The following is an 18,956-nucleotide window of genomic DNA, read 5'->3' on the forward strand; positions in this document are numbered from 1 at the left end:
AATCAATCATTAATATAAAATACATATAAAAATATAAAATATATATTAAAATTAAATTAAATTATACATATATTTATATATAAATATATGATACTTAATTTTAATGACTAATTTTAATGTACGTATAAATAGCAATTTTAGAAAAAGTATGAGGAGCCAATGAAATATTTGTACAATGCGTACAATGGAGGTTTAGCGAAGTATTAGAGATATAACCATTAATGTTACTTTTTTTCATGAGCTGAAGTTTTTAGAATGAGTGGTATCATAATGTGGTATTAGAATTCTAGATTCGAAAAGTCAAGAGTTCGATCATTGATGAACCCAAAATGATGTTCATTTTGTAACTCAATAGCTCATTGTACACATTACACAAATAGTCCATTGTCTCCCTAACGGGATCCGCAATTTTAATAGCGACTATTATGAGTTTGATAATAACTTACGTGCTACAATCGGTGGAGATGCTGAATTTGTAAGGGAGGTTAACTCCACATCTGCCAGGAAGTGATTGAGAATAGGTAGGGCTGATGCCAGCAATACTTTGGGCCGCACTTTTTAGGCAGCCACAGGCAGTCCTGCGGTCGGCAGTAGTGGCAGCAGCCGCGTTAAGGGACCTAACCCCATTACAACATCCTGCTGTAGGAACTCCCCCCATTCGTAGGTACGGTATGCATGGTGATAGTGCACCAACCACTCGACCACATGTGATGGCGCCCTGGACCATTGGTGCACCCACCAAGGCCATGCACACCAAAGTAACCACACATGCAACCTTGAGGCTAGCCATAATAGTATAAATTTGCAAATGGAATTGATTTCTTGCAATTTGGTGAGTACAAGTGGTGTAAGGGGATGGGTTTATATAGAAGATTGAAGAGTGAAAGGATAATGCTGTATTATTAATTTATTATTATTGCTATAGGTGTGAGCATGAATGGAAAGAAAGATATACTAGTAAAATGAAGAGTGAACCGACATGAGTTTGTTACGTGGTGGTTGTGCTCAATTTAATGCTCTATGGTTCCTGCACTATTCTTGGTTAATATAAGATTGTGACCTTGCCTGTAGGAAGGGGTATGTAAGATTTGCCTCTGCCCATAACGATCCCAATTTGAAATATATATTTTTTGTCGGATTTAGATTTATTATTTTTATTTAATGTTATTTTCAGTTGAAGTTGGATTAGGCTTTTAGTATATTTAATTCGGTCTAAAAGTATATTTTATATTAAATTTAGTAATAAAATATTTTATTTTTATATTCTAATTAATTAATATTTTATAGTGTATAATGTTATTTTTATTTTAAAATAATTTGTTTTAATACAAATATTATATAATATTTATTAAATTTTTAATTTTTAAAGATCTAAAATCGTATACATTTTTTATATGTCAGATCAACTTGTTTATTTCGATTTATTTTAAATTAGTTTAAAATTAATTTTTTTTAAAAATAAATTTTATAAAATATTATTAGAATTAGGTTTGAGCCTAACAAAATTCGACCGACATAATACATGCAAACCTACCCCTAGTTGTAGATAGGTTGGATAAATTTTATACATGTAAATGGATCTGAAAAAAAATGAAGTTATTTGTATACGACGATGGTAGAGTAAAAAATATAAAATCATGTATAAATAAGTGAAAACATCAATCAACAAGTTTGTTAACATTTAGTATAGACAGATTTAAAGATGACTCAGATTATTATATGCTCCTAAAAAAGTTAATTTTCTTTCTTAACAATAATTAGAATGGAAAGGAATGTTTTAATGAGAGAAAAAGTATACATATCATTCATTAGTAGGATTATTTAATTTGTATATATTACTGTGTAAAATTCTCATATAAGCTAGAAGAATCATGTAATAAAAAGAATTTGATTGGATGCATGTAAGTGTATTATAATTAAACTCAAAATTATGTAATAATTAATAATATTATTATATTTACCAAAATTATCATTAAGCTAATTTATTATTTATATACAAATTTATTAGTGTTTCAAAAAGGCCATCTACTCTTTGTTAAATTTGGGGGACCTTTGCATCTGGTAGGGCAGAAAAATTGACGGGTTAGGTAGATTTTATGCTTTTGATTTTTGGTGTGGGAGAGAGAAAGGTGTATATCAATATGGCATGAGCAGATGAGTGTTTTATTTGGCTATGGAAGGACACAAATCGGATGCATCGATTTGTTTGTATTGTTTTGTTTTTTAAACAAACAATCACAAATCGAACGGTCCGATTTGTGATTTCGAAAATAAAAAAAATTTTAATGTTAAAATTGGACCGTCCGATTTTTATTTTAACAAATAAAAAAAATAAAAAATACAAATCGTACCATCCGATTTGGAGTTTAATTTTTGCTTTAAGCAAATCGGACCCTCCGAGTTGTAATTTATTTTTTTCACCAAACAAATCGGACCGTCCGATTTGAATAAAACACCATATGAAAAAAAATACCTAATTTTCCAATAACAATGTATTACACATATATTTACCCAATATAAAAAAAATTAGCCGTAGATTTTATATACGACAGCATTTAACGAGAACGGGTTTAAAAAAAGAAGAGTGAATACCCAATTCGATCTTTGACAATTATTTTAAAAGGATTACGAGGTCTTTAATAAAAAAAATATTCAATTTGGCCTCTAAATTTTAGTTTTATGGGAGTGATTAGTTTCTGTATAAAAAAAAAAAAACACTGCCATAGGAACTAATCAGTTCCATAAAAGTAAATCTCAAGAGTTAGATTGAATATTTTTTTTTTGTTAAGGGTCTCGTTGTCTTTTGAAATAATTGTCAAAGACCGTTTAAAGTTTTTCTCTAAAAAAAATATTGATTCTTTTTTTCATATTGAAGAGGAAACTTTCATTCGCAAAAATTGTCAAATAATATTTGCTTATCAAAAAAGACATTAAATTTGTATCTAAAAAGATAGAAAAGTATCCTTTATGTTAAATTATAATAAATTGAGTAGGAATGCCCAATATTTAATTATAAAAAATTAAAAAAAGAGAAAAATAGAGATAAATTTGAGTCTCATTCATTTCTAATTCTATACAAATGATTGCAACACAGTCATATATATATATTTCTTTAAGTAAATCTGAGTATTTTCTAAATTTACAAAAGATTAAACTACTATTTAATTTGTATCTACGAAAATTTTAAATGCTGACAAATGGGTAGAAGACAAAATCACTAGATTTGAAAATTGGAGTTGGATTGCCGAATCATGACCCGGCCGATTTTTGAAATGTGGCAAAAACAGTGCGTTTGAAATGCTGAAAAAGGAACCCTAGTCCACCCACTCACCCCTATCCTCTCGAGTCTCCACTCAACTCTCAAGTCTCCACTCACTCTCCACTAACGAGTAGAAGCAGAATGCGAAGCAGCAGTGCAACACTCACTTCAAGCTTTCGGCGCAACTTTCGTTCAGTCACCGCTGCTGTCGCAACTTCCGTGGAGCTAACGTCAGTTAGCTCTATTCGTGCAGCCACTTTCCGTTGCGAAGTCAGCTTGGTTTGATCTTCAAAAATCGCAGCCACCGCCAGCGACACTTTCTGTCGCGCAGTGTCTTCCCACCAGCGGCAACTCTGTTCCACCCTTCCACCCCGTCAGCCACTGTCTTACCTCTTGCCAGCCATTGTCTCCGTTAGCTCTGCATTTTTTTATGCTTTCAGCTTCTAACCCTAGGTATAAATTTTGTTCTTTGTAATAATAATTGTTGAAGCATTGATTAATTGTTGGTTATAAACCTTATTGTTGATTGCTTGAAGCATGATTAATTATTGAAGCATTGATTAACTGTTGGTTCTAAATTTTGCTGTTGATTGCTTGAAGCATGATTAATTGTTGAAGCATTAGTAGTTATTGGGTGCTAAACTTTGCTGTTGAAGTATTGGTTGATTGTTATATAATTGATTAATAATTAAATAATTGAATAATTGAATTTGTGTAGTTAATTGAATAATTGATTAATACGTAAGAAACTTGGTTTATTTAACATAATATTGCAGAGTGTGGAGCTAACAAGTGAAGTTATAGAGTTTTTAAATGGTATACCTTTCTATTGTTGGATTCAGATAAAGTATGTAACAACATTTTTTATCCACTCCAATATGCACATCCATTTAGTTAGCTTCCATGCTCATTTTAATTTATACTTTCTGCTCTTTGATATTTCAAAACTTGACACTTTCTAGGATTGATCCCTATGTCCTGCAAAAATTGATAAGCTTAATAATACTCCAGAGAGGTGAACATTCCCTTTATTTGTCCCTTTTTCTTTTCCCAAATAAGTAATTAATTTTCCACTACTATCATATTAATCTGCACTTTTTTTGTTTTTTTTTGGAGGGGGTTTTAATATTAATCTGCATAGTTAAATTACTCTTTTGTGACATTGAAAAAGTAGACTTAAATTGTTTAATGGTCTCTAATCATATTAATCTACAGCAAGTTATGGTGAATTTTGATGATTGATGACAAAGTTGTATGTTGACATTTTATGTTTGGTTGGTTATTTTTGTTATTTGATTTTTGAGTTTGTATTTGAATGGAATGATAAAATTTTGGTTTATGTAGTACTTTTAATTTGGATGATATTTTAAAGTTTATATTAGACTATAATTATGTTTTAGTGTGTTTATTTATATTTTATTTATTATTTTTATAAAATGGTTTTTTTTAGTTCAACTACGGTCGAACCAGTTGAACCTATGAACCAGTGAACAAGTAGCTAGAGTGGTTCGATGGCCGGTTCAATTTTCAGAACTTTGGTAGCAACAACAACAAAAATCTCACCATCACTCTTCAAAGCCATGGCCAATTCTCTCATCTTACCTTTTTTGACTGACACGCAATGCCAACGCCATACCCCATACTTGCAAGGATTACTTCAAAAACAGCTTCCTGCGTAGTGTTCAGGTCCTTCATAGACCCGGGTGGTTATGATGCTGGTATAGTGAGATGCCACAGAGCTCGGTTTGCAAGGGCGAGAGATTTAGGATGACACAAGATAGAATGGCGAAGGGTATAGTAAGGGGTTAGCATATGTTATTGGGACGGGAGAGGATGAGGAGCGAGTCGCCGCTACTTCCACCGTGGTGAGGCTGGCAAGGAAGTACGCTGAGGTTAGAGTGAAGCTTCCAATTCATTTTTCTAACTTTATTGGCGCCTAGAAAAAGAGGAAGGAACCCATCTAGGCAGCGCAATGGGAGAGAGGAGTCAAACCACCTCAGGTGGGATGCGACTACAGTGAGGAATCAAATCCGCCTTAGCATTACGCGAAGGCAATGAGGAATCGAAGCCACCTTGATTTTGAAATTATTGTTAAAGCTTTTTTCTTTTCCTGAAAAAGAATCTGTCTTTCTTAGTTTTTCTTATTGCTTTGATTGTGGCTAGATTTGGGGGTTTGTTGTTTTTTCGTGTGCTGTGATTGAAGAATAGAAAAAGAATATCAGTGTGCGACTGCAATTGGAGATGAAGAGGAGGGAAAAGGTGTTAGTGATTGGGGTTGAGGCTGGCAGAGGCTGTAGTGTGGGTGGTTGGGATTGGCAGCGGCGACAAAGATGAGGGTGATGGCTGGTGGTTGCTGGCAAAGGGGATAATAGATTGATGTTGAGAATATATATATATATATATATATATATATATATATAGAGAGAGAGAGAGAGAGAGAGAGAGAGAGAGAGAGATGGTAATAGTGATGGAGAAAAGGATAATTTAGGATTTTTCAATACTTTTTTAAGGTTTGGATAGTTTTATCGTACGGAATCGATCTTTTATGGATATAACGTCAATTTCATTGTTTCGTGGGTATATTTATCAGTGTTTAGAACTTTTATGGGTACAAGTGGTAGTTTATTCTTTACAAAACTATTCATGAAATCAAATTTTTCCGCGGATATCTTCTTCGCATATCTTGAAAGATTGCACTACCAACTCTAACAAATAAAAAAAAATTAAAGACCATTACATCCAAAGAAAAACTATTATACCACAAAAGAAAAAGGATAAACTACTAAAGGATTATTAAAATCTAAATTTACTTTCTGTGGATATTTCTCCCAATACTACAAGAAAAATATTGAATATTTTCAGATTGTGTCTCAAGTTAGTGGTGGGCTTACTGACGAATTTACCGTCAGAACATTTATCGGAGGATTCCGGTTTGCGACGGTAAATTTTTCCGTAATAATTGGAGAAAAAAATTGGTGTGATCATTACCGATGGATTTAGGATCGGATTTTTCCAATAGTAAACCTAATTAGTGCAATGCTGCGTTTTGGTCACTCGTTGATTCATTATATCCGCCGGTAAATTCAACGATAATTTTGTCCTAAATTCGAATCGTGAACCCTCTCCTCCCTCATTTCGAATTACAATCTCTCCCTCTCTCCTCACCCTCTCTCTCTCCCTCTCTCTCTAACCCTTTCGTCTCTCTGCATTAACAACGTCTCCAGCAGCCCCATCTCATCATCCATCTCTCCTTCATAGAAGCTTCAACGCAACTCCGCCTACTCGTCTCCCACTCTCTCTCTTTCTAACCATGTCGTTTCACCCTTAACACGGCATCTCCGGCAGCCCCCTCTGGTCATTTGTCTCTTCTTCAAGCGAGCTTCGATGTAACTCCGATGACCGATGACTGCCGTCTCTGGCTTCGAAAACAACATAATGCCACTACAACTCTTTTCCTTTTCTTCATTTTTTTCTGTTTTTGCAATTCAGATTCTTAATCAAATCTCTATCAATTCTGTTTTGGTTAGTTTTTGTTTTATTAGTTTGAATTTTAGTTAGTTAGCTTAGTTAGAGTTATTTTATGTTTTAGTAGATTTAGGTGGTTAAGATAGGATTAGAATTAATTACTAGGTTTTGAGACTGATGGAAGTGTTTGGAATTTATTCATTTCTGATGAATATGCTGCTGAAACTATTTGGTTAAATTTTTTATTGTGTTGATAACTTCCGTTGTTAATGCCTGTTTTGCTAAAAAATTGTTGTAAAATGGGTTAAATGGCATTGACTTGATTTTGAGTTATCAATTACTACTTGGTTGTTTTGATTTTGTATATTTGATATTCGTGCACTTCAAGTATTTGTGAAATTGCCTTTATAAGTATTTTTAGATTTTTAAATCACATGTTGTAGCTCCCATGCGGTTTGAATTAATTATCTATGTTTAGGCAGTTGATTAAGCATGATTCATTTTGTTACTTGGTGATGCTTGTTCATACTTACTATTGCTTTGATTATCGAGTTTGTGCACTTATGCCTTGTGGACATACTAAAATCTAAATTGTTTTAATGTTGGTACTTCACATAATTTAGATAATTCATTTGGCATATTGCATTGAAATTGTGAAGTTGAATTGTGAGTTTTCCTATTAACATTTTTTTAAAATTTTTAAGTTATATTGAACACTTATGCACACTAAAATGAGTGAACTGAACACTTAATTACTTTCTCTATTTGTGACATAAAGCTATCAAGTGCTACTGTGTGAGTTCTAATATGTATTTTTGAGTTGTTTTTTATCTGAGTTATAGGTTGTGACACATATTTGTTATTATATTATTTTTGTGACATATATTTTGCTGGTATGCTCTTTGTAGATATGACGACAGGTAAAGGTGTCTTGAATCGGCCTCGTGGTCATGGTAGAAGGAGGGTGTCTACTGGTATCCCTGAGACTTCTGAGTCATCACCATCTACTCTGACTACCACTGGGATGTCACAGGCAATGGGATCACAAGATCAGCCATTCATCATAGTCTCCAATCCCAACTACGTGGCTCCTTCTATTGTGCCACCCCCACTACCAGGAAGTCCTCTAGCTGCTTCACCAAAGTGGGTTCCTCCACCACCTCCATCCACTCAGTAGCTCACTATTTCGATGATGACACCACCTCCAACGATAGATACCGCTGATAAACCCCGTTTTGACGGTTTATCCTGTATTGATTTTAAGAGATTTTATCACCTTTTACCCGCATTTATTCAATGAAATAGCATGGTTTTGTGAGTGTCTCCTTATTTGTGCTTAGATGTGAAAACATGCTTTTAGACCCTGAATTTGATGGTTTTAATCTCCCTTTGATTCCACTAGATGCCTTGATATGTTTGTTAGTGGTTTCAGATTGAAAAGGCTAAGAATGGATCAAAGGAGTGAAGAGGAAAGCATGAAAAGTGGAGAAATCATGAAAAGTCAAAGAAGTTGAACTTGCCCATGGACGCGCGCGCGCACCTGGCGCTTGCGCGCACCTGCGAATCACCCCATGGACGCGTACGCGTGCTGTGCGCGTACGCGTCGGTGTTGGTTTATGATTTTTTAATGAAAACGTGACCAACGAATTCTCAAGAGTTGTGGGGCCCAATCCCAACCAACTTTGGCGCCAAAGATGCTATTTAAAGCCAAGGATTGAAGAGCAATGGGGATTCCAATCATACACACTCATTAGGATTAGTTTAGAGTTAGTTTCTAGAGAGAGAAGCTCTCTCTTCCCTCTAGAATTAGGATTAGGATTAGGTTTAGTTCTTAGATCTAGGTTTTAATCTTTGCTTTCTTCCACTTATATCTCTCAATTCTTTGTTTCTACATTCAATCTTCTTCTATTCTTTTGTTGTACTTTGCTTTATGTTATTCTTATATTTTGTTGTAGATCTAGTATTGTTCCTTCTACATTCTTCCAATTCAATAAGAGGTAATTCATAATAATTGTTCTTCTTTGCTTTTCTATTGTTGATCTCTTGCCTTTGTAGTTGTAGATTTCTTTAATTCTTACATTTAATAATGTTTACTTCTATTGCACTCTATGTGTTTGTTGAAATGTCTCTTTTAGTTTTAGTGTAGATTTTGTTCCTCTTGGCCTAGGTAGAGTAATTAGTGACACTTGAGTTATCTAATTCCTTTGTTGATTGATAATTGGAGAGATTGCTAATTGGTTTGGAGTGCACTAAAGCTAGTCTTCCCTTGGGAGTTGGCTAGGACTTGTGGCTCAAGTCAATTCATCCACTTGACTTTCCTTTAATTAGTAAGGGTTAACTAAGTGGTAGCAATGAACAATTCTCATTACAATTGAGAAGGATAACTAGGATAGGACTTCTAATTTTCATACCTTGCCAAGAGCCTTTTATAGTTGTTAGTTTATTTTCATTACCATTTACTTTTCATGCTTCTTATCCAAAACCCCAAAATAACTCATAACCAATAACAAGACACTTTATTGTAATTCCTAGGGAGAACGACCTGAGGTCCAATACTTCGATTTATAAATTTTAGGGGTTTGTACTAGTGACAAACAACTTTTTGTATGAAAGGATTATTGCTTGGTTTAGAAACTATACTTTACAACGAGATTTCATTAGTGAATTTCTAAACCGTCAAAAATCCGTTCATCAAAATGGCGCCATTGCCGGGGAATTGCAATGGTGTTATGTTATTGGTTATTGTATATATGTGAATAGTGTGAATATGTTTGCTTTTGTTAGCTCTTGCTAGTTTTAGGATTTAATTTTCTTGCTTCTTATTTGATTTTGTTTTCATTTTCTTCTTGCTATCATGAATTCTCACCTTGGCTATGAGTTTGGTTATCAACATGTTGTAGGAAATGAGGACTATAATGAAGATGTGTATCAAGAATGGGATGACCAAAGGTGGAAGGAGCCATATGCATATGATCAATCTTCATGGCAACAACCTCCACCAATACACTATGAAGAAGAGCCATTCTATGATTCATACCAATCCAATGGCTATGGTGACTCACCTTGTGATTTTCAAGAACTACCACCATATGCCTATGATCCATACCCTCAACATAACTCCCAACCATACTCACAAGCCCCTTCTTACCAACCATCTTCATATGACCCTAATCCATATCCATTCTACCAACAACCATATGAGCAATATGAACCACACATAGAGCCACCACCACGCCAACATCAACATTTTCAAGAGCCACCTCCTCCACATTATTACCAAGATGAACCACCTCCAATATATGAAAATTTTCAACCACAAGATGAATACTACTTTCCACCACAACCTCCCATGGAAGAATACTCATATCCATTGATCCAAGAGCCACATGATCCTAATCATATTATTCAAGAGGAACAAGAGTCAAGGGATCGTCTCAAGGAAGCATTGGATCAATTTCAAGCAACCATGGAGTGTGTTGTGCAACAAGTGGAAAGAGTGGAAAACATAGAACCACCACAACTCTACCAAGGAGAACCACCTTCCTACTATGAACCCTTCTCCCAAAATGATGAATCCTTCCGTCCACCCCAACCTCCAATGGATAACATCCTTGGTGTTCTTGTTCAAGGGCAAGAAGAGATGAAAAGGGATGTGCAAAATTTCGTGGCCACCTTGGATGCGGTAACAAATCAATTAGCCTCCCAATGCTTGAACACTCAAGGAACTCCCATGGCTACATGTGGAGAATCAAATGAAGAACATAGCATGAAGGAGAGATTGGAAACTCCGGTGGGAAATGAAGGAAGTTGCTTTGTATTAGAACAATTGGAGGAAGCTTTAATTGTTGAAGACAAGAAAGAAGTGGTAGAAGACTTAGGAGATGCGGAGCTTCCATGGGAACATAGAGTTGAAGAAAACCCCTCCAAGATGATTGAAATCGATGCTAGGGAGGAAAGTGCACACCTTCCAAGGCATATTCCATATGAAGACTTGGATGGGATAGAGCAAGAACTGAGTTCCCATGGCAATAAAGAGCAAGCATCAAGTTCTAGTAGTGGAGAATCCTTTGAACTTGAAGAACCTTCTCCCGGTGCATTTGAAAATGTTGCGGAGGTAAACTTCTTTCACCCTCCCAATTATAGTTTGATTAAGGGAAAAGGCTTAGATAGTATTAATGAACAAAGGATTGAATTAGAGAGATCTTGTGAAGAGGTGGAAGTCCTTAGAAATAGAAGGATGGGAGTGGAATACGCTTTGTCAAGATCTTTGGGAGCATCTGTGCCTAGGTTGTCATCTAACCCTTCACTTAAGTGGGTAAAATTCATTTCTATTAGCTTCATTATCCCACTTGAGTATGGCTTGCTCGAAGCGGATGGTCAACTTAGGATGCTTTGTGGGATGAAGCGTAAGCGAAAGATGTTTCGTGGTTGGCGTTGCAAATCAAGGCTCATTTTGGTTGATACTTCAAGAGTTGAATACAAAGGTGGGAATAGTGCTCAAATAGATGGGTCTAGGAGGATTGTTGGGCACTTCATAGAGAATTCATCTTGTTCACCATCCGGATGGATTAATAATGATGATCAACTTCAAGACGGGTGTGAAAATAAAGTGTGGGATCCCGGATTACAAGAAGAGGATCAACTTTGGGAGCCCCAAGCTTGTGAAGAACTCCATCAAGACTTGGCTCAATCCATGAAGAATCTTGGGGCACAATGGAGAACCAAGCATTGGTGGGAGTTCCAAGATGAATACAAGCATAAGCCACCTTGATGAGGAGCTCCCCATAAGTCCAACTTAAGGACAATAAACAAAAGTGCTAGGTGGGAGACAACCCACCATGGTAAAATCCTTTCATTTTCTCTTTTGTACATATTGATAGAATTAGTTTAATTTCATGTTTTGTTTAGATAGTTGAGTTTAATTGGTAGTTTAGTATGTTAAATAAGGTTTTAGGGTGTTTTGGTAGATGCTTGGAGGTTTAGAATGCTGAGATTGGTGCAAAAACATTTAAAAAAAATTTTGAAAAACAGAGCACCATCCACGCGTACGCGTACATGGCGCGTACGCGCACTTCCAGCATTTTCGATCATCCACGCGCGCGCGCCATGCGTGCGTACGCGTGGATTGAGAAGTTCCAACCTCTATACATTTTCTAGAGAGTTGTGCCTGCGCCGCGCCAACGTTGTGCTTCTGGCACAAACCCCACTTGCGCACACGCGCACATGACGCGTACGCGCCACTCTTGAAATAAGCCAACGACGCGTGCGCGCCATGCGTGCGTACGCGTGGATGCCCTTTCTTCTATCCACTTCTTTTCTTTTCCTCTTTCCATTTCTTTCCTTCTCCTTTCTTCTTCCCTCCTTCTACCACTCATCCAACACCTCCAAACACCATTGATAACCATTTATTTTAGTTAACTAATTAGTTAGTCATTTAGTTGATAGTTAGTTTTAGTTAGTTTCCATTTCATTTTTTCTTTTTCATTGTAAGTGTTGGATTGTTATCCTTGCTTACCATTAATTGCTGCTGAGTATTAAAATGGGATGTTTTCTTAACATCATTATGTTTATAATCTTTGTTGGATTCTATGATTGAAGTTATATTTTGCTACTTGGTTTTGAGTTTTTCATGCATACCTTTTGAAAAATACCAAGTGATGAGAATTGTCTTCGAGCTTATAACTCTTTTGAATTGCATGTTGTAGCTAGCCATCATGTGATTTGGATCCTTTTCCCTCGATTAGGCAATCTCTTGATGGATGATGTTGTGCATTTATCGTAATGCATTGTGTTCATGATTATATCCATCCATGTGTTTGGCTTGAATGCTTTTATGCTTCGGTAATACTTGTTTTACCTTACAAGTTCACTTAAAGCATCCCAAGCACACTAGGATAAGTGAAGTGCATGCTTCTTTTGTGACATAGCTTTTATGCTAATGTGTATTCTAAACCGTGCAATTTAGAATTCACACACCTAATACTTCTTAATGTCACACTAATTCACTCACCTCATTTCTAGTGATTTACCTCATTCCAACAATGTATGCTTCCTTGCTTTTATATCTTCTCATCTTATGGTGTTATATTTTTGTTTTTCATAACGAATGTACCACAAGCAAACATGGAAGCAAGCTAAGAACACGCAGCAATCCAGAGACTCGCCGTACCCCCTTGCTCATCTTTGAGTGCACCGAGGACGGTGCAAACTTTTAAGTGTGGGGAGGTCGTCCGACCGGTCGGCGATTTTGGGTGACAAATTTCTAATCCCAATACTTTTGCATTTCATTTTTAGGTTTTTAGGATTTTTACTTGCATTTTCTTATTTTTGCATATATATACACAATAAGCTTAGTCAAAATAATGAAAATTTTCCAAGGATTTCTATCTATAGGGCACCAATTGATTTGAGTGGAAAACTTTTCATAGAACTTGCTTGAATTATATATATTATGGATCATGTTTTGAGCTAAGAACACAAGCAAATGAGATTTGAGCCTAATGGTGTGGTTACATCTTATAACCATTTATTTTTCCTTCTTGTGTGCATTATTCTCTTTCTATGATTGTAATCTTTTGATTTGTTTGATTCTTTATGTCCATTATTATGTGTATTCATGCATTTATATGATTGAGGCCATCATTTCATTAGCTCACTTACCCAAATGGCCTTACCTTTTATCTTCCTTTGTTAGCCAAATTTGAGCCTACGCTTAACCCACTTATTCTTTAATTTAGCACATTACTAGCCTTAAAGCGAAAAATAATAAATGTCCTTAATTTGGATCTTTGATTAGCTTAGGCTAGTGTGTGTGAGTATCATTCAAGTGTGGGAACCTTGGGACATTGGGTGAATAAAAGGGTAGTTTTGTAATGTTATTGGAAATATTGGGAATTGGGTACATACTCATGTATTGATCAAATGTAAAACCTTATGCATTGAGGTTCTTGTATATAAAAAGGAAAAAAAATAAGAAAAAGAAAAGAAAAAGAAAAGAAAAATAATATGGAAAAGAAAAAAAAATAGAAAAAGAAAAAAAAAGAAGAAAAAAAAATAATAATAATAAAAAGGGGACAAAATGCCCCAAAGCAAGGTCCAATAAAATCAATGCATAAGTGTTGTGAAATGAAAAAGAAAATGCATGAGTATGTGAAAAAGTGAGTAGAATGGGTAGTTAGAGTAGAATTTAATTGTATAGGTTATTATATGGGTTAAGTGAAAAGTTTAAGCTTATCAAAGATTCAAATTTCAAGCTCACTTAACCAAATATGCATCCTACCTTGACCCTAACCCCATTACAACCTATGAAAAGACCTCATGATATATGTATGCATGCATGAAATATTTGTTGATTGTTAGAAGAAAAACAAATCTTATAAAGCATGATTAGGAGAGAATTGAGAGAATCAACCCTAAACACTTGAGTGAATAGAGTGCAAACACTACCGGTGAGGGTTTGCTGCTCAATTACATGTTTTCACCTATGATCATAATTTTCATGCAAGTTTGTAAAAATATTTAATAACTCAATTCAATTGTGGATTAGACTTGCTAGTCCTTAGCCCTTGTGCATATATGTTTCTTGGGAATTGATTTATTTTGACCAAACACTTGCATTCATTTAGATAGTTGCATATAGGTAGATTGCATTTAATTAGTTTCCATTGAATAAATGTCATGCCCTTTGCTTCATTCTTGGTTTAAGCATGAGGACATGCTTGGTTTAAGTGTGGGGAGGTTGATAAATCCCGTTTTGACAGTTTATCCTGTATTGATTTTAAGAGATTTTATTGCCTTTTACCCGCATTTATTCAATGAAATAGCATGGTTTTGTGATTGTCTCCTTATTTGTGCTTAGATGTGAAAACATGCTTTTAGACCCTTAATTTGATGGTTTTAATCTCCCTTTGATTCCACTAGATGCCTTGATATGTTTGTTAGTGGTTTCAGATTGAAAAGGCTAAGAATGGATCAAAGGAGTGAAGAGGAAAGCATGCAAAGTGGAGAAATCATGAAAAGTCAAAGAAGTTGAACTCGCCCATGGATGCGTGCGCGCACCTGGCACTTGCGCGCACCTGCGAATCACCCCATGGACGCGTACGCGTGCTATGCGCGTACGCGTCGGTGTTGGTTTATGATTTTTTAATGAAAACATGACCAACGAATTCTCAAGGGTTGTGGGGCCCAATCCCAACCAACTTTGGCGCCAAAGATGCTATTTAAAGCCAAGGATTGAAGAGCAATGGGGATTCCAATCATACACACTCATTAGGATTAGTTTAGAGTTAGTTTCTAGAGAGAGAAGCTCTCTCTTCCCTCTAGAATTAGGATTAGGATTAGGTTTAGTTCTTAGATCTAGGTTTTAATCTTTGCTTTCTTCTACTTCTATCTCTCAATTCTTTGTTTCTACATTCAATCTTCTTCTATTCTTTTGTTGTACTTTCCTTTATGTTGTTCTTATATTTTGTTGTAGATCTAGTATTGTTCCTTCTACATTCTTCCAATTCAATAAGAGGTAATTCATAATAATTGTTCTTCTTTGCTTTTCTATTGTTGATCTCTTGCCTTTGTAGTTGTAGATTCCTTTAATTCTTGCATTTAATAATGTTTACTTCTATTACACTCTATGTGTTTGTTGAAATGTCTCTTTTAGTTTTAGTGTAGATTTTGTTCCTCTTGGCCTAGGTAGAGTAATTAGTGACACTTGAGTTATCTAATTCCTTTGTTGATTGATAATTGGAGAGATTGCTAATTGGTTTGGAGTGCACTAAAGCTAGTCTTCCCTTGGGAGTTGGCTAGGACTTGTGGCTCAAGTCAATTCATCCACTTGACTTTTCTTTAATTAGTAAGGGTTAACTAAGTGGTAGCAATGAACAATTCTCATTACAATTGAGAAGGATAACTAGGATAGGACTTCTAATTTTCATACCTTGCCAAGAGCCTTTTATAGTTGTTAGTTTATTTTCATTGCCATTTACTTTTCATGCTTCTTATCCAAAACCCCAAAATAACTCATAACCAATAACAAGACACTTTATTGTAATTCCTAGGGAGAACGACCCGAGGTCCAATACTTCGGTTTATAAATTTTAGGGGTTTGTACTAGTGACAAACAACTTTTTGTATGAAAGGATTATTGCTTGGTTTAGAAACTATACTTTACAACGAGATTTCATTAGTGAATTTCTAAACCGTCAAAAATTCGTTCATCAACCGCAGTGCCAGAATTCTCTCACGGATCTCAGCAGATTTCCCCCACCACTTCTCATCGCACAGATGACGATTTGGCCTGATGGTTTGACAGTATGAGTACTATTTTAAGTCTTTTAAATACAAACTATTTTGATATTCTTATTCAACATATGTGGTTGCTAATCTTAAGTTTTCCATTTTAGTTAGTTAGTTTAATTTAGTTAGATTCAATTTTTTGTTTTAGTGGATTTAAGTTGTTAAGACGGGTTTGATTTAGGTTAGTAGGTTTGAACTACTGAAAGTATTTGAGAACTCTTGGTTATTGATGGATGTTGCTACTGATTTTGTGTTGTATATTGACATAATGATTTGTTTGTGAATTGTTTAAGTAAATTGTTGATGGATAGAGTTTTAGGCGTCTTCTAATTGTAGATGAAACTCTATCGAAATTTCTAAAAAATTGAAATATAATTAAGGTTTATAGTTTGGTTCAGATTTGACTGAAACTACTAATCTTAAGTTTTTCATTGATAGATTTACACCAAATAACAATCCATGTACACAAGAGCGTACCAATGTCATCAAGTTGATGTACGACCACTATGGCCGAGTTACAAGAAGATCCCCATCACTACAAGAAATATCATTAAAATCGACGGTTAGGCCGTCGATAATATTAAAAATCGACGGCAAAATGGACAGCGGTGGTGGTTGCTATTAAACTTGTCGATTTTTTCAAAATTCTATAAAATCGACGGCTTGCTTAGCCGTCGATAATAATTTAATAAAATCGACAGTATTTCCGTTGATAATATGAGGTGGAGAATTTTACCTTCTTACTAAAATCGACAATATTTCCGTCTATGATATGAGTTTGTGAATTTTAGTAAAATCGACAACATTGCCGTCGATATTATTATATAAAATCGACAACGCTTTTGTCGATATTTGATTCAATAAAATCGACAAAATAACCGTCGATTTTAATAGTTATATTTGATTTAATAAAATCGACAATGGCCGTCGATTTTAATAGCTATATTTTTTTAAGTATTTTTTCTATTAAAATATTATAATGAGACTAAAAGAAAAAATATTATAAGATGTAATAAAGAAAATTAGAAGATGCATTCATAATTTCTAACACCTAGTCGAATATACAATGGGACTAGCTTTCTCTTTTGCATTGAAATAATTCTCTTCTCCGTCTTTTGATGCTGTACAAGATTTTTTTTTGAATATACCATAATGCAGTATGAACACTGCTATTTATCTTAATTGGATTTTTATTGTTATTTGGTTGACTATTTATGTATAGCTATAAATCTGAGTTCACTCTGAACTAGTCAATGGCTCCTCGATTTCATTATCACATATGCAAGACCACCTCACTACAAAAACTTATGGATTCTCAGGATTTCTGATGTCAAAAACTTTCTCAAAATAGAAAGCCATACAAACTCCAAGTAAGATGGAGAAACGAAAATAAAGGGTCATCATCTTGCCTAACAGCTTCCAGCAGAAAAGTTATTTATATTATGGGAGATACAAGAGTATTTATAAACTGATTCTTCGAATAGTTAGCTTATGTCTAGCTAAAATCTTATTATTCATGGTCCACTTCATCATCCACATACTTGCATGCTTTCAAAAGAAAAAGATATAGGCAAATAAATAATATGAAATAGATATGCATTACAAATCTAAATTAGAATGCACCTCACGCATTTTTGTAAGCTTCTGATATTCTTCCTCGGCCTTCTTAATAGCAGGTAGGACCTTGTTTTCCATGAGATTTTCATAGTGAACCTTTCCCTTAAATTTGTTCAGAAAAAAAATATAATTTCAAAAAAGAAACAAATGAAGATATTATCAAAATTTTTAAACAATAATAAAGAACAGTAAAAATGTATACCTGTTCAGCCGACTCCAGTTCACTTTCAATTTTCTTACATTGATTCCCAGCCTTTTCAATCGCAGTAAATTTGTCCTCTACTGACCCTACATTTGTCATGTTTTAACAGAGTATTATCCATATAACATCTTATCACTTTAAACAGCATAACTGACTCACATAAAAGAAACAATTATTACAATTCATATCACGCAGCTTGTCAAATTTTACTTTAAGATCCTTTACTTTGCCCGATGCTTCATCCTTCCTTTGTCGAAGGGCTTTCAACAATATTTGTTCTTCTAATTTCTTCTTGAATTCCTAGTGTTTATTATAAAAGAAATATTATTTGAACTTAGAAACAAAAACACCAAATCAAGCACTAAACCATTCTCTTCTTTTGTTTTCCTTTTTCCCCCTGGAACTTGCTAGTGTTGAAATAGAATAAAAAATAGAATGACTAATAAGAATTAAGAAATGGGGAAGGACCTTATAGTTTGCTGGATTTGTAAAGAGACTCAACATGGAACACCATCTAAGCAAAATGGCTACGCCTGCCAACCAAAATATCTGATTCCAATGTTTTCGAAAAGAGTGTCATAGAAGAATTAACTAAGTTTTAAAAATAAGTTACTACTTGCATCAAAATCAAGGTTGATACCAATGTGATAGCTTTATTTGAATCTCTAAATATTCAAGAAAGAAAACACTCGGAATTGAAGGAGTATTAAGTACATCTGCTCTGCTATTCCAATCATGACCCTGAGTGAAGTAAACAACGTAGCTGAATCTTTTTACCATGGATTAATCCAATAATAATTAACACCAACTAGAAAAGGACAAGAAACTAAGGATTTGAACCTTACCCTCCCAGGCCAGCTGGTCTTTTTACATGACTAGCATTTTGTAAAGTTAGAGAATTGCTTTGGCTTGAGTCTTCCTCTCCTATGAACTTGGATCGTCCCATTGCAGCATACCCAAACTTGGCAATATCATTATACCTAATAGTATTATTAGAAAGTCTAATTTTTAAGACAAACTCAAACATGACTTGAAGCACCAAATTAGTAAATCCAGAGCATAAATTCACCAAAATTTACCACATTGATACCAAAATTCAGTCATAAGACTGCACAAAAGATAGAA

Source organism: Arachis hypogaea, chromosome 12 (genome assembly GCF_003086295.3).
Source record: "Arachis hypogaea cultivar Tifrunner chromosome 12, arahy.Tifrunner.gnm2.J5K5, whole genome shotgun sequence".
In the NCBI taxonomy this organism is placed as follows: domain Eukaryota; kingdom Viridiplantae; phylum Streptophyta; class Magnoliopsida; order Fabales; family Fabaceae; genus Arachis; species Arachis hypogaea.